Here is a 19,044-nt window from a genome sequence, read left to right on the forward strand (position 1 = left end):
GCAGCAGAGTGCAGGCCTCAGTTCGCTTTCACCTGGAGGGGTGTGCAATACATGTGGAACCGACTGCCCCAGGGGTGGAAACACAGCCCCACCATCTGTCATGGGCTGATCCAGGCTACACTGGAGAAGGGTGGAGCTCCAGAACATCTGCAGTACATTGATGACATCATTGTGTGGGGGGATACGGCAATGGAAGTATTTCAGAAAGGAGAAAAGATCATTGAGATTCTGCTGGGAGCCGGCTTCGCCATTAAAAAGAGCAAAGTCAAAGGGCCTGCCCAAGAGATCCAGTTCCTGGGAGTAAAGTGGCAAGATGGACGGCGCCAGATCCCCAGTGAGGTCATCAATAAGATCACTGCAATGTCTCCACCAACCAGCAAGAAGGAAACACAAGCCTTCCTAGGTGCCATAGGCTTTTGGAGAATGCACATTCCTGAGTACAGCCAGATTGTGAGCCCTCTTTACCTGGTCACCCGCAAGAAGAACGATGGGATCCCTGGGATGGGATATCTGGGATGGGATGTGATGGGACGGGTTGGGATGGGATGGGGTGGGAAGGGATGGGATGGCCTACAATGGGATGGGATGGGATGGGATGGGATGGGATGGGATGGGTTTGGATGGGACGGGATCCCTGGGATGGGATGGGATGGGATGCCATGGCATGGGATCCGCGGGATGAGATGGGGTGGGATGGGATCGGATGGGATGGGATGGGATGGGATTGGATGGGATGGGATCGGATGGGATCCCTGGGATGGGATGGGATGGGATGGGATGGGATACGTGGGATGGGATGGGATGCCTGGGATGGGATGTGTTCACTGGGATGGGATGGGTTCCCTGGAATGGCATGGGATGGGATTCCTGGGATGGGATGGGATGGGATGGGATGGGATGGGATTGGATGGGATCCCTGGGATGGGATGGGATGGGTTTGGATGGGATGGGATCCCTGGGCTGGGATGGGATGGGACGCCATGGCATGGGATCCCTGGGATGAGATGGGATGGGATGGGATCCGTGGGATGGGATGAGATGGGATGGGATGGGATGAGATGGGATGGTATGGGATGGGATGGGGTGGGATGGGATGGGATGGGTTTGGATGGGACGGGATCCCTGGGATGGGATGGGATGGGATGGGATGGGATGGGATGGGATGGGATGGGATGCCATGGCATGGGATCCGCGCGATGAGATGGGATGGGATGGGATACGTGGGATGGGATGGGATCCCTGGGATGGGATGAGATGGGATGGGATGGGATGGGATGCGATGGGATCCCTGGGTTGGGATTGGTTGGGATGGGATACCTGGGATGGGATGGAATCCCTGGGATGATATCCCTGGGATGGGATGGGATGGGATGGAATGGGATCCCTGCGATGGGATGGGATGGGATGGGATGGGATGGAATGGGATCCCTGGGATGGTACGGAATGGGATCCCTGGGATGGGATGGGATACCTGGGATGGGATCCCTGGGATGGGATGGGATGGGTTTGGATGGGATGGGATCCCTGGGCTGGGATGGGATGGGACGCCATGGCATGGGATCCCTGGGATGAGATGGGATGGGATGGGATGCGTGGGATGGGATGAGATGGGATGGGATGGGATGAGATGGGATGGGATGGGATGGGATGGGGTGGGATGGGATGGGATGGGTTTGGATGGGACGGGATCCCTGGGATGGGATGGGATGGGATGGGATGCCATGGCATGGGATCCGCGGGATGAGATGGGATGGGATACGTGGGATGGGATGGGATCCCTGGGATGGGATGAGATGGGATGGGATGGGATGGGATGCGATGGGATCCCTGGGATGGGATTGGTTGGGATGGGATACCTGGGATGGGATGGAATCCCTGGGATGAGATCCCTGGGATGGGATGGGATGGGATGGGATGGAATGGGATCCCTGCGATGGGATGGGATGGGATGGAATGGGATCCCTGGGATGGTACGGAATGGGATCCCTGGGATGGGATGGGATACCTGGGATGGGATCCCTGGGATGGGATGGGATGGGGTAGGATGGGATGGGACGGGATGGGATGGGATCCCTGCGATGGGATCTCTGGGATGGGATGGTATCCATGGGATGGGATGGGTTGGGATGGGATGGAATCCCTGTGATGGGGACCCGGGGATGGGATGGGATCTCTGCTATGGGATCCCTGGGATGGGATGCGATGGGATGGGATGGGATGGGATGGGATCGGATGGGATCCCTGGGATGGGATGGGATCCCTGGGATGGGATGGGATCCCTGGGATGGGATATCTGGGATGGGGTGTGATGGGACGGGACGGGATGGGATGGGGTGGGAAGGGATGGGATGGGCTACAATGGGATGGGATGGGATGGGATGGGATGGGATGGGTTGGGATGGGATGGGATGGGATGGGATGGGATGGGATGGGATGGGATGGGATGGGGTGGGATGGGATGGGATTGGTATGGATGGGACGGGATCCCTGGGATGGGATGGGATACGTGGGATGGGATGGGATCCCTGGGATGGGATGAGATGGGATGGGATGGGATGCGATGGGATCCCTGGGTTGGGATTGGTTGGGATGGGATACCTGGGATGGGATGGAATCCCTGGGATGAGATGCCTGGGATGGGATGGGACGGGATGGGATGGGATGGGATGGGATGGGATGGGATGGCATGGGGTGGGATGGGATGGGACGGGATGGGATGGGATGGGATCCCTGCGATGGGATGGGATGGAATGGGATGGAATGGGATCCCTGGGATGGTACGGAATGGGATCCCTGCGATGGGATGGGATACCTGGTATGGGATCCCTGGGATGGGATTGGATGGGATGGGATCCGTGGGATGGGATGAGATGGGATGGGATGGGATGAGATGGGATGGGATGGGATGGGATGGGGTGGGATGGTATGGGATTGGCTACAATCGGTTGGGATGGGATGGGATCGATGGGATGGGATGGGATGGAATGGGATCCCTGGGCTGGTATGGAATGGGATCCATGGGATGGGATGGGATACCTGGTATGGGATCCCTAGGATGGGATGGGATGGGATGGGGTGGGATGGGATGGGATGGGGTAGGATGGGATGGGATGGGATGGGTTGGGATGGGATGGGATGGGATGGGATGGGATGGGTTGGGATGGGATGGGATGGGATAGGATGGGATGGGATGGGATGGGATTGGATGGGATGGGATGGGATGGGATGGGATAGGATCGCTGGGATTGGATCCCTGGGATGAGATGGGAACCCTGGGATGGGATCCCTGGGATGGGATGGGATGGGATGGGGTGGGATGGGATGGGATGGGATGGAATGGAAAGGGATGGGATGGGATTGGATGGGATGGCATGGGTTGGGATCGGTTGGGAACCCTGGGATGTGATGGGATGGGACTTGATCCCTGGGATGGGATGAGATGGGATCCCAGGGATGGGATCCCTGGAATGTGATCCCTCGTATGGGATGGGATCCCTGGGATGGGATGGAATCCCTGGGATGGGATCCCGGGGATGGGATGGGCTCCCTGGGATGGGATCCCTGGGATGGGATGGGATGGGATGGGATGGGTTGGGATGGGATGGGATCCCTGGGATGGGATGGGATCCCTGGAATGGGATCCCTGGAATGGGATCCCAGGGATGGGATGGGATGGGATTGGATGGGATGGGATGGGATGGGATGGGATGGGATCCCTGGGATGGGATGGGATCCCTGGGATAGGATCCCTGGAATGAGATCCCTCGTATGGGATGGGATCCCTGGGATGGGATGGGATTCCTGGGATGGGATGGAATCCCTGGGATGGGATCCCTGGGATGGGATGGGATGGGATGGGATGGGATGGGATGGGATGGGATGGTATTCCTGGGATGGGATGGGATGGGATGGGATCCCTGGAATGGGATCCCTGGGATAGTATGGGATTCCTGCATTGGAATCGAATCCCTGGGATGGCATCCGTGAGATGGGATGGGATCTCTGACATGGGATCCCTGGGATGGGATGTGATCCCTGGGATGAGATGGGATGGGATGGAATGGGATGGGATCCCTGGAATGGGATGGGATCCCTGGGATGTTATCCCTGGGATGGGATGGGATCCCTGGGATGGGATGGAATCCCTGGGATGGGATCCCGGGGATGGAATGGGATGGGATGGGATCCCTGGGATGGGATGGGATGGGATGGGATGGGATGGGAAGGGATGGCATGGGATGGGAAGGGAGGGGACGGGAACCCCGGGATGGGATGGGATCCCTGGGATGGCATGGGATGGGATGGGATGGGATGGGATGGGATGGAATGGGATGGGATGGGGTGGGATGGGATTGGTTGGGATGGGATGCGATCCCTGGGATGATATGGGATGGGATGGGATGGGATCCCTGGGATGGGATGGGATCCATGGGATGGGATGGTTTGGGATAGGATTTCTGGGATTGGATCCCTGGGATGAGATGGGATCCCTGGGATGGGATCCCTGGGATGGGATGGGATGGGATCCCTGGGATGTTATGGGATCCGTGGGATGTGATGGGATGGGATTCCTGGGATGGGAATGGGTGGGATGGGATGGGATGGGATGGGATGGGATGGGATCCCTGGGATGGGATACCTGGGATGGGAATGGGTGGGATGGGATGGGATCGGATGGGATTGGATGGGATGGGATGGGATCCCTGGGATGGGATGGGATGCGATGGGATTGGATGGGATCCCTGGGATGGGATCGGATGGGATCCCTGGGATGGGATGGGATGGGATGGGATGGGATGGGATCCTTGGGATGGGATCCCTGGGATGGCTTAGGATGGGATTGGATGGGATGGGATGGGATCCCTGGGATGGGATGGGATCCCTGGGATGGGATGTGTTCACTGGGATGGGATGGGATCCCTGGAATGGGATGGGATGGGATGGGATGGGATGGCATCCCTGGGATGGGATGGGATCCCTGGGATGGGATCCCTCGGATGGGATCCATGGGATGGGATGGGTTGGGATGGGTTGGGAACCGTTGGATGGGATCTTATGGGATCCCTGGGATGAGATGGGATGGGATTGGATCCCTGGGATGGGATGAGATGGGATCCTAGCGATGGGATCCCTGGAATGTGATCCCTCATATGGGATGGGATCCCTGGGATGGGATGGAATCCCTGGGATGGGATCCCGGGGATGGAATGGGATGGGATGGGATGGGATGGGATGGGATGGGATGGGATGGGATGGGATGGGATTGGAAGGGATGGGATGGGATGGGAAGGGATGGGATGGGATCCCTGGGATGGGATGGGATCCCTGGGATGGCATGGGATGGGATCGGATGGGATGGGATGGGATGGAATGGGATGGGATGGGGTGGGATTGGTTGGGATGGGATGGGATCCCTGGGATGGGAACGGATGGGATCCCTGGGATGGGATGGCATCAATGGGATGGGATCCCTGGGATGGGATGGGATCCGTGGAATGGGATGGGATGGGATTCCTGGGATGGGATGGGATGGGATCCCTGGAATGGGATCCCTGGGATAGTATGGGATTGCTGCGATGGGATCGAATCCCTGGGATGGCATCCTTGAGATGGGATGGGATCTCTGACATGGGATCCCTGGGATGGGATGTGATCCCTGGGATGAGATGGGATGGGATGGAATGGGATGGGATCCCAGGGATGGGATGGGATCCCTGGGATGTTATCCCTGGGATGGGATGGGATGGGATGGGATGGAATGGGATGGGATCCCTGGGATGGGATGGGATGGGGTGGGATGGGATGGGATGGGATGGGATGGGTTGGGATGGGATGGGATGGGTTTGGAAGGGATGGGATGGGATGGGTTTGGATGGGACGGGATCCCTGGGATGGGATGGGATGGGATGGGATGGGATGGGATGGGATGCCATGGCATGGGATCCGCGCGATGAGATGGGATGGGATGGGATACGTGGGATGGGATGGGATCCCTGGGATGGGATGAGATGGGATGGGATGGGATGGGATGCGATGGGATCCCTGGGTTGGGATTGGTTGGGATGGGATACCTGGGATGGGATGGAATCCCTGGGATGATATCCCTGGGATGGGATGGGATGGGATGGAATGGGATCCCTGCGATGGGATGGGATGGGATGGGATGGGATGGAATGGGATCCCTGGGATGGTACGGAATGGGATCCCTGGGATGGGATGGGATACCTGGGATGGGATCCCTGGGATGGGATGGGATGGGTTTGGATGGGATGGGATCCCTGGGCTGGGATGGGATGGGACGCCATGGCATGGGATCCCTGGGATGAGATGGGATGGGATGGGATGCGTGGGATGGGATGAGATGGGATGGGATGGGATGAGATGGGATGGGATGGGATGGGATGGGGTGGGATGGGATGGGATGGGTTTGGATGGGACGGGATCCCTGGGATGGGATGGGATGGGATGGGATGCCATGGCATGGGATCCGCGGGATGAGATGGGATGGGATACGTGGGATGGGATGGGATCCCTGGGATGGGATGAGATGGGATGGGATGGGATGCGATGGGATCCCTGGGATGGGATTGGTTGGGATGGGATACCTGGGATGGGATGGAATCCCTGGGATGAGATCCCTGGGATGGGATGGGATGGGATGGGATGGAATGGGATCCCTGCGATGGGATGGGATGGGATGGAATGGGATCCCTGGGATGGTACGGAATGGGATCCCTGGGATGGGATGGGATACCTGGGATGGGATCCCTGGGATGGGATGGGATGGGGTAGGATGGGATGGGACGGGATGGGATGGGATCCCTGCGATGGGATCTCTGGGATGGGATGGTATCCATGGGATGGGATGGGTTGGGATGGGATGGAATCCCTGTGATGGGGACCCGGGGATGGGATGGGATCTCTGCTATGGGATCCCTGGGATGGGATGCGATGGGATGGGATGGGATGGGATGGGATCGGATGGGATCCCTGGGATGGGATGGGATCCCTGGGATGGGATGGGATCCCTGGGATGGGATATCTGGGATGGGGTGTGATGGGACGGGACGGGATGGGATGGGGTGGGAAGGGATGGGATGGGCTACAATGGGATGGGATGGGATGGGATGGGATGGGATGGGATGGGTTGGGATGGGATGGGATGGGATGGGATGGGATGGGATGGGATGGGATGGGATGGGATGGGATGGGATGGGGTGGGATGGGATGGGATTGGTATGGATGGGACGGGATCCCTGGGATGGGATGGGATACGTGGGATGGGATGGGATCCCTGGGATGGGATGAGATGGGATGGGATGGGATGCGATGGGATCCCTGGGTTGGGATTGGTTGGGATGGGATACCTGGGATGGGATGGAATCCCTGGGATGAGATGCCTGGGATGGGATGGGACGGGATGGGATGGGATGGGATGGGATGGGATGGGATGGGATGGCATGGGGTGGGATGGGATGGGACGGGATGGGATGGGATGGGATCCCTGCGATGGGATGGGATGGAATGGGATGGAATGGGATCCCTGGGATGGTACGGAATGGGATCCCTGCGATGGGATGGGATACCTGGTATGGGATCCCTGGGATGGGATTGGATGGGATGGGATCCGTGGGATGGGATGAGATGGGATGGGATGGGATGAGATGGGATGGGATGGGATGGGATGGGGTGGGATGGTATGGGATTGGCTACAATCGGTTGGGATGGGATGGGATCGATGGGATGGGATGGGATGGAATGGGATCCCTGGGCTGGTATGGAATGGGATCCATGGGATGGGATGGGATACCTGGTATGGGATCCCTAGGATGGGATGGGATGGGATGGGGTGGGATGGGATGGGATGGGGTAGGATGGGATGGGATGGGATGGGTTGGGATGGGATGGGATGGGATGGGATGGGATGGGTTGGGATGGGATGGGATGGGATAGGATGGGATGGGATGGGATGGGATTGGATGGGATGGGATGGGATGGGATAGGATCGCTGGGATTGGATCCCTGGGATGAGATGGGAACCCTGGGATGGGATCCCTGGGATGGGATGGGATGGGATGGGGTGGGATGGGATGGGATGGGATGGAATGGAAAGGGATGGGATGGGATTGGATGGGATGGCATGGGTTGGGATCGGTTGGGAACCCTGGGATGTGATGGGATGGGACTTGATCCCTGGGATGGGATGAGATGGGATCCCAGGGATGGGATCCCTGGAATGTGATCCCTCGTATGGGATGGGATCCCTGGGATGGGATGGAATCCCTGGGATGGGATCCCGGGGATGGGATGGGCTCCCTGGGATGGGATCCCTGGGATGGGATGGGATGGGATGGGATGGGTTGGGATGGGATGGGATCCCTGGGATGGGATGGGATCCCTGGAATGGGATCCCTGGAATGGGATCCCAGGGATGGGATGGGATGGGATTGGATGGGATGGGATGGGATGGGATGGGATGGGATGGGATGGGATGGGATCCCTGCGCTGGGATGGGATCGGATGGTATCCCTGGGATGGGATACATGGGATGGGATCGGATGGGATTGGATGGGATGGGATCGAATGGGATGGGATGGGCTAGAATGGGTTGGAATGGGATGGGATCGATGGGATGGGAGGGGAGGGGATGGGATGGAATGGGATGGGATGGGATCCCTGGGATGGGATCGGATGCGATGGGATGGGAAGGGCTGGGATCCCTGGGATGGAATCCCTGGGATAGGGTGGGATCCCTGGAACGGGTTGGGATGGGTTGGAACGGGATGGGATCCCTGGGATGGGATGGGATGCCTGGGATGGGATCCATGGGATGGGTTACTTGGGATGGGATAGGATCCCTGGGATGGGAGAGGATGGGATGGGATGGGATGGGATGGGATGGGTTGGGATGGGATGGGATCCCTGGGATGGGATGGGATCCCTGGGATAGGATCCCTGGAATGAGATCCCTCGTATGGGATGGGATCCCTGGGATGGGATGGGATTCCTGGGATGGGATGGAATCCCTGGGATGGGATCCCTGGGATGGGATGGGATCCCTGGGAAGGGATCCCGGGGATGGGATGGGATCCCTGGGATGGGAGCAGATCCCTGGGATGGGTTGGGATGGGATGGGATGGGATGGGATGGGATGGGATGGGATGGGATAGGATGGGATGGGATGGGATGGGATGGGATGGGATGGGATGGGATGGGACGGGACTTGATGGGATGGGATGGGATCCCGGGGTTGGGATGGGATCCCTGCATTGGGATGGGTTTGGCTGGGATGGGATCCCGGGGATGGGATCCCGGGGATGGGATGGGATGGCCTGGGATCCCTGGGATTGGATGGGATCCCTGGGATTGGATAGGATCCCAGGGATGGGATAGGATCCCTGGGATGGGATCGGATGGGATGGGATGGGCTCCCTGGGATGGGATGGGATGGGATCCCTGGGATGGGATATCTGGGATGGGATGTGATGGGACGGGATGCCATGGCATGGGATCCGTGGGATGAGATGGGATGGGATGGGATGGGATGGGATGGGATGGGATGGGATGGGATGGGATGGGATGGGATTGGATGGGATGGGATCGGATGGGATTCCTGGGATGGGATTGGATGGGATCCCTGGGATGGGATGGGATGGGATGGGATATCTGGGATGGGATGTGATGGGACGGGATGGGATGGGATGTGGTGGGAAGGGATGGGATGGTCTACAATGGGATGGGATGGGATGGGATGGGATGGGATGGGATGGTATCCTTGGATGGGATGGAATGGGATCCCTGAGATGGGATGCGATCCCTGGGATGGGATGGGATTGGATGGGATGGCATGGGTTGGGATGGGTTGGGAACCCTGGGATGGGATGTTATGGGATCCCTGGGATGAGATGGGATGGGATTGGAGCCCTGGGATGGGATGAGATGGGATCCCAGGGATGGGATCCCTGTGATGTGATCCCTGGGATGGGATGGGATGGGATGGGAAGGGATGGGATGGGATGGAAAGGGATGGGATGGGATCCCTGGGATGAAATAAGATCCCTGGGATGGGATGGGATCCCTGGGACGGCATGGGATGGGAAGGGATGGGATGGGATGGGGTGGGATGGGATTGGTGGGAATGGGATGGGATCCCTGGGATGGGATCGGATGGGCTCCCTGTGATGGGATGGGATGGGATCCCTGGGATGGCATGGGATCCCTGAGATGGGATGTGTTCACTGGGATGGGATGGGATCCCTGGAATGGGATGGGATGGGATGGGATGGGATGGGATGGGATGGGATGGGATGGTATTCCTGGGATGGGATGGGATGGGATGGGATCCCTGGAATGGGATCCCTGGGATAGTATGGGATTCCTGCATTGGAATCGAATCCCTGGGATGGCATCCGTGAGATGGGATGGGATCTCTGACATGGGATCCCTGGGATGGGATGTGATCCCTGGGATGAGATGGGATGGGATGGAATGGGATGGGATCCCTGGAATGGGATGGGATCCCTGGGATGTTATCCCTGGGATGGGATGGGATCCCTGGGATGGGATGGAATCCCTGGGATGGGATCCCGGGGATGGAATGGGATGGGATGGGATCCCTGGGATGGGATGGGATGGGATGGGATGGGATGGGATGGGAAGGGATGGCATGGGATGGGAAGGGAGGGGACGGGAACCCCGGGATGGGATGGGATCCCTGGGATGGCATGGGATGGGATGGGATGGGATGGGATGGGATGGGATGGAATGGGATGGGATGGGGTGGGATGGGATTGGTTGGGATGGGATGCGATCCCTGGGATGATATGGGATGGGATGGGATGGGATCCCTGGGATGGGATGGGATCCATGGGATGGGATGGTTTGGGATAGGATTTCTGGGATTGGATCCCTGGGATGAGATGGGATCCCTGGGATGGGATCCCTGGGATGGGATGGGATGGGATCCCTGGGATGTTATGGGATCCGTGGGATGTGATGGGATGGGATTCCTGGGATGGGAATGGGTGGGATGGGATGGGATGGGATGGGATGGGATGGGATCCCTGGGATGGGATACCTGGGATGGGAATGGGTGGGATGGGATGGGATCGGATGGGATTGGATGGGATGGGATGGGATCCCTGGGATGGGATGGGATGCGATGGGATTGGATGGGATCCCTGGGATGGGATCGGATGGGATCCCTGGGATGGGATGGGATGGGATGGGATGGGATGGGATCCTTGGGATGGGATCCCTGGGATGGCTTAGGATGGGATTGGATGGGATGGGATGGGATCCCTGGGATGGGATGGGATCCCTGGGATGGGATGTGTTCACTGGGATGGGATGGGATCCCTGGAATGGGATGGGATGGGATGGGATGGGATGGCATCCCTGGGATGGGATGGGATCCCTGGGATGGGATCCCTCGGATGGGATCCATGGGATGGGATGGGTTGGGATGGGTTGGGAACCGTTGGATGGGATCTTATGGGATCCCTGGGATGAGATGGGATGGGATTGGATCCCTGGGATGGGATGAGATGGGATCCTAGCGATGGGATCCCTGGAATGTGATCCCTCATATGGGATGGGATCCCTGGGATGGGATGGAATCCCTGGGATGGGATCCCGGGGATGGAATGGGATGGGATGGGATGGGATGGGATGGGATGGGATGGGATGGGATGGGATGGGATGGGATTGGAAGGGATGGGATGGGATGGGAAGGGATGGGATGGGATCCCTGGGATGGGATGGGATCCCTGGGATGGCATGGGATGGGATCGGATGGGATGGGATGGGATGGAATGGGATGGGATGGGGTGGGATTGGTTGGGATGGGATGGGATCCCTGGGATGGGAACGGATGGGATCCCTGGGATGGGATGGCATCAATGGGATGGGATCCCTGGGATGGGATGGGATCCGTGGAATGGGATGGGATGGGATTCCTGGGATGGGATGGGATGGGATCCCTGGAATGGGATCCCTGGGATAGTATGGGATTGCTGCGATGGGATCGAATCCCTGGGATGGCATCCTTGAGATGGGATGGGATCTCTGACATGGGATCCCTGGGATGGGATGTGATCCCTGGGATGAGATGGGATGGGATGGAATGGGATGGGATCCCAGGGATGGGATGGGATCCCTGGGATGTTATCCCTGGGATGGGATGGGATGGGATGGGATGGAATGGGATGGGATCCCTGGGATGGGATGGGATGGGGTGGGATGTTATCCCTGGGATGGGATGGGATCCCTGGGATGGGATGGGATGGGATGGGAAGGGATGGGATAGGATGGGATGGGATGGGATGCGATGGGATTGGATGGGATGGGATGGGATCCCTGGGATGGGATGGAACGGGATGGGATCCCTGGGATGGGATGGGATGGGATGGGATGGCATCCCTGGGATGGGATGGGATCCCTGGGATGGGATCCCTTGGATGGGATCCATGGGATGGGATGGGTTGGGATGGGTTGGGAACCGTTGGATGGAATCTTATGGGATCCCTGGGATGAGATGGGATGGGATTGGATCCCTGGGATGGGATGAGATGGGATCCTAGCGATGGGATCCCTGGAATGTGATCCCTCGTATGGGATGGGATCCCTGGGATGGGATGGAATCCCTGGGATGGGATCCCGGGGATGGAATGGGATGGGATGGGATGGGATGGGATGGGATTGGAAGGGATGGGATGGGATGGGAAGGGATGGGATGGGATCCCTGGGATGGCATGGGATGGGATCGGATGGGATGGGATGGGATGGAATGGGATGGGATGGGGTGGGATTGGTGGGGATGGGATGGGATCCCTGGGATGGGAACGGATGGGATCCCTAGGATGGGATGGGATCCCTGGGATGGGATCCCTGGGATGGGATGGGATCCCTGGGATGGGATGTGTTCACTGGCATGGGACGGGATCCCTGGAATGGGATGGGATGGGATTCCTGGGATGGGATGGGATGGGATCCCTGGAATGGGATCCCTGGGATAGTATGGGATTGCTGCGATGGGATCGAATCCCCGGGATGGCATCCTTGAGATGGGATGGGATATCTGACATGGGATCCCTGGGATGGGATGTGATCCCTGGGATGAGACGGGATGGGATGGGATCCCAGGGATGGGATGGGATCCCTGGGATGTTATCCCTGGGATGGGATGGGATCCCTGGGATGTTATCCCTGGGACGGGATGGGATCCCTGGGATTGGATGGGATGGGAAGGGATTGGATGGGATCCCTGGGATTGGATAGGATCCCTGGGATGGGATAGGATCCCTGGGATGGGATCGGATGGGATGGGATGGAATGGGTTGGGATGGAATGGGATCCCTGGGATGGTACGGAATGTGATCCCTGGGATGGGATGGGATACCTGGTATGGGATCCCTGGGATGGGATGGAATGGGATGGGATGGGATGGGGTAGGATGGGATGGGACGGGATGGGATGGGACAGGATGGGATGGGATGGGATCCGTGCGATGGGATGGGATCCCTGGGATGGGATCTCTGGGATCGGATGGGATCGATGGGATCGGATGAGTTGGGATGGGATGGTATCCGGGGGATGGGGACCCGGGGATGGCATGGGATCGATGGGATGGGATGGGTTGGGATGGGATGGAATCCCTGGGATGGGGACCCCGGGATGGGATGGGATCCCTGGGATGGGATCCCTGGGATGGGATGGGATGGGATGGGATGGGATGGGATGGGATTGGATGGGATGGGATGGGAGGGATACCTGGGATGGGATGGGATGGGATGGGCTCCCTGGGATGGGATGGGATCCCTGGGTTGGGATATCTGGGATGGGATGTGATGGGACGGGATGGGATGGGATGGGGTGGGAAGGGATGGGATGGGCTACAATGGGATGGGATGGGATGGGATGGGATGGGAAGGGATGGGATGGGATAGAAAGGGATGGGATGGGATCCCTTGGATGGGATGGGATCCCTGGGATGGCATGGGATGGGATGGGATGGGATGGGATGGGATGGGATGGGATGGGATCCCTGGGATGAAATAAGATCCCTGGGATGGGATGGGATCCCTGGGATGGCATGGGATGGGAAGGGATGGGATGGGATGGGGTGGGATGGGATTGGTGGGAATGGGATGGGATCCCTGGGATGGGATCGGATGGGCTCCCTGGGATGGGATGGGATGGGATCCCTGGGATGGCATGGGATCCCTGAGATGGGATGTGTTCACTGGGATGGGATGGGATCCCTGGAATGGGATGGGATGGGATGGGATGGGATGGGATGGGATGGGATGGGATGGGATTCCTGGGATGGGATGGGATGGGATGGGATCCCTGGAATGGGATCCCTGGGATAGTATGGGATTCCTGCATTGGAATCGAATCCCTGGGATGGCATCCGTGAGATGGGATGGGATCTCTGACATGGGATCCCTGGGATGGGATGTGATCCCTGGGATGAGATGGGATGGGATGGAATGGGATGGGATCCCTGGAATGGGATGGGATCCCTGGGATGTTATCCCTGGGATGGGATGGGATCCCTGGGATGGGATGGAATCCCTGGGATGGGATCCCGGGGATGGAATGGGATGGGATGGGATCCCTGGGATGGGATGGGATGGGATGGGATGGGATGGGATGGGATGGGATGGGAAGGGATGGCATGGGATGGGAAGGGAGGGGACGGGAACCCCGGGATGGGATGGGATCCCTGGGATGGCATGGGATGGGATCGGATGGGATGGGATGGGATGGAATGGGATGGGATGGGGTGGGATGGGATTGGTTGGGATGGGATGCGATCCCTGGGATGATATGGGATGGGATGGGATGGGATCCCTGGGATGGGATGGGATCCCTGGGATGGGATCCCTCGGATGGGATCCATGGGATGGGATGGGTTGGGATGGGTTGGGAACCGTTGGATGGGATGAGATGGGATCCTAGCGATGGGATCCCTGGAATGTGATCCCTCATATGGGATGGGATCCCTGGGATGGGATGGAATCCCTGGGATGGGATCCCGGGGATGGAATGGGATGGGATGGGATGGGATGGGATGGGATGGGATGGGATGGGATGGGATGGGATTGGAAGGGATGGGATGGGATGGGAAGGGATGGGATGGGATCCCTGGGATGGGATGGGATCCCTGGGATGGCATGGGATGGGATCGGATGGGATGGGATGGGATGGAATGGGATGGGATGGGGTGGGATTGGTTGGGATGGGATGGGATCCCTGGGATGGGAACGGATGGGATCCCTGGGATGGGATGGCATCAATGGGATGGGATCCCTGGGATGGGATGGGATCCCTGGAATGGGATGGGATGGGATTCCTGGGATGGGATGGGATGGGATCCCTGGAATGGGATCCCTGGGATAGTATGGGATTGCTGCGATGGGATCGAATCCCTGGGATGGCATCCTTGAGATGGGATGGGATCTCTGACATGGGATCCCTGGGATGGGATGTGATCCCTGGGATGAGATGGGATGGGATGGAATGGGATGGGATCCCAGGGATGGGATGGGATCCCTGGGATGTTATCCCTGGGATGGGATGGGATGGGATGGGATGGGATGGAATGGGATGGGATCCCTGGGATGGGATGGGATGGGGTGGGATGTTATCCCTGGGATGGGATGGGATCCCTGGGATGGGATGGGATGGGATGGGAAGGGATGGGATAGGATGGGATGGGATGGGATGGGATGCGATGGGATTGGATGGGATGGGATGGGATCCCTGGGATGGGATGGAACGGGATGGGATCCCTGGGATGGGATGGGATGGGATGGGATGGGATGGCATCCCTGGGATGGGATGGGATCCCTGGGATGGGATCCCTTGGATGGGATCCATGGGATGGGATGGGTTGGGATGGGTTGGGAACCGTTGGATGGAATCTTATGGGATCCCTGGGATGAGATGGGATGGGATTGGATCCCTGGGATGGGATGAGATGGGATCCTAGCGATGGGATCCCTGGAATGTGATCCCTCGTATGGGATGGGATCCCTGGGATGGGATGGAATCCCTGGGATGGGATCCCGGGGATGGAATGGGATGGGATGGGATGGGATGGGATGGGATGGGATGGGATGGGATGGGATGGGATTGGAAGGGATGGGATGGGATGGGAAGGGATGGGATGGGATCCCTGGGATGGCATGGGATGGGATCGGATGGGATGGGATGGGATGGAATGGGATGGGATGGGGTGGGATTGGTGGGGATGGGATGGGATCCCTGGGATGGGATGGGATCCCTGGGATGGGATGTGTTCACTGGCATGGGACGGGATCCCTGGAATGGGATGGGATGGGATTCCTGGGATGGGATGGGATGGGATCCCTGGAATGGGATCCCTGGGATAGTATGGGATTGCTGCGATGGGATCGAATCCCCGGGATGGCATCCTTGAGATGGGATGGGATATCTGACATGGGATCCCTGGGATGGGATGTGATCCCTGGGATGAGACGGGATGGGATGGGATCCCTGGGATTGGATGGGATGGGAAGGGATTGGATGGGATCCCTGGGATTGGATAGGATCCCTGGGATGGGATAGGATCCCTGGGATGGGATCGGATGGGATGGGATGGGATGGAATGGGTTGGGATGGAATGGGATCCCTAGGATGGTATGGAATGTGATCCCTGGGATGGGATGGGATACCTGGTATGGGATCCCTGGGATGGGATGGAATGGGATGGGATGGGATGGGATGGGATCGGATGGGGTAGGATGGGATGGGACGGGATGGGATGGGATGGGATCCGTGCGATGGGATGGGATCCCTGGGATGGGATCTCTGGGATCGGATGGGATCGATGGGATCGGATGAGTTGGGATGGGATGGAATCCCGGGGATGGGGACCCGGGGATGGCATGTGATCGATGGGATGGGATGGGTTGGGATGGGATGGAATCCCTGGGATGGGGACCCGGGGATGGGATGGGATCCCTGGGATGGGATCCCTGGGATGGGATCCCTGGGATGGGATGGGATGGGATGGGATGGGATGGGATGGGATGGGATTGGATGGGATGGGATGGGAGGGATACCTGGGATGGGATGGGATGGGATGGGCTCCCTGGGATGGGATGGGATCCCTGGGATGGGATATCTGGGATGGGATGTGATGGGACGGGATGGGATGGGATGGGGTGGGAAGGGATGGGATGGGCTACAATGGGATGGGATGGGATGGGATGGAATGGGAAGGGATGGGATGGGATAGAAAGGGATGGGATGGGATCCCTTGGATGGGATGGGATCCCTGGGATGGCATGGGATGGGATGGGATGGGATGGGATGGGATGGAAAGGGATGGGATGGGATCCCTGGGATGAAATAAGATCCCTGGGATGGGATGGGATCCCTGGGATGGCATGGGATGGGAAGGGATGGGATGGGGTCGGATGGGATTGGTGGGAATGGGATGGGATCCCTGGGATGGGATCGGATGGGCTCCCTGGGATGGGATGGGATGGGATCCCTGGGATGGCATGGGATCCCTGAGATGGGATGTGTTCACTGGGATGGGATGGGATCCCTGGAATGGGATGGGATGGGATGGGATGGGATGGGATGGTATTCCTGGGATGGGATGGGATGGGATGGGATCCCTGGAATGGGATCCCTGGGATAGTATGGGATTCCTGCATTGGAATCGAATCCCTGGGATGGCATCCGTGAGATGGGATGGGATCTCTGACATGGGATCCCTGGGATGGGATGTGATCCCTGGGATGAGATGGGATGGGATGGAATGGGATGGGATCCCTGGAATGGGATGGGATCCCTGGGATGGGATGGAATCCCTGGGATGGGATCCCGGGGATGGAATGGGATGGGATGGGATCCCTGGGATGGGATGGGATGGGATGGGATGGGAAGGGAGGGGACGGGAACCCCGGGATGGGATGGGATCCCTGGGATGGCATGGGATGGGATCGGATGGGATGGGATGGGATGGAATGGGATGGGATGGGGTGGGATGGGATTGGTTGGGATGGGATGCGATCCCTGGGATGATATGGGATGGGATGGGATGGGATCCCTGGGATGGGATGGGATCCATGGGATGGGATGGTTTGGGATAGGATTTCTGGGATTGGATCCCTGGGATGAGATGGGATCCCTGGGATGGGATCCCTGGGATGGGATGGGATGGGATCCCTGGGATGTTATGGGATCCGTGGGATGTGATGGGATGGGATTCCTGGGATGGGAATGGGTGGGATGGGATGGGATGGGATGGGATGGGATGGGATGGGATCCCTGGGATGGGATACCTGGGATGGGAATGGGTGGGATGGGATGGGATCGGATGGGATTGGATGGGATGGGATGGGATCCCAGGGATGGGATGGGATGCGATGGGATTGGATGGGATCCCTGGGATGGGATCGGATGGGATCCCTGGGATGGGATGGGATGGGATGGGATGGGATGGGATGGGATGGGATGGGATGGGATCCTTGGGATGGGATCCCTGGGATGGCTTAGGATGGGATTGGATGGGATGGGATGGGATCCCTGGGATGGGATGGGATCCCTGGGATGGGATGTGTTCACTGGGATGGGATGGGATCCCTGGAATGGGATGGGATGGGATGGGATGGGATGGGATGGCATCCCTGGGATGGGATGGGATCCCTGGGATTGGATCCCTCGGATGGGATCCATGAGATGGGATGGGTTGGGATGGGTTGGGAACCGTTGGATGGGATCTTATGGGATCCCTGGGATGAGATGGGATGGGATTGGATCCCTGGGATGGGATGAGATGGGATCCTAGCGATGGGATCCCTGGAATGTGATCCCTCATATGGGATGGGATCCCTGGGATGGGATGGAATCCCTGGGATGGGATCCCGGGGATGGAATGGGATGGGATGGGATGGGATGGGATGGGATGGGATGGGATGGGATGGGATTGGAAGGGATGGGATGGGAAGGGATGGGATGGGATCCCTGGGATGGGATGGGATCCCTGGGATGGCATGGGAT

The sequence above is a fragment of the Sturnus vulgaris genome, chromosome W (assembly GCF_052056855.1).
Source record: "Sturnus vulgaris isolate bStuVul1 chromosome W, bStuVul1.hap1, whole genome shotgun sequence".
NCBI classification, from domain to species: domain Eukaryota; kingdom Metazoa; phylum Chordata; class Aves; order Passeriformes; family Sturnidae; genus Sturnus; species Sturnus vulgaris.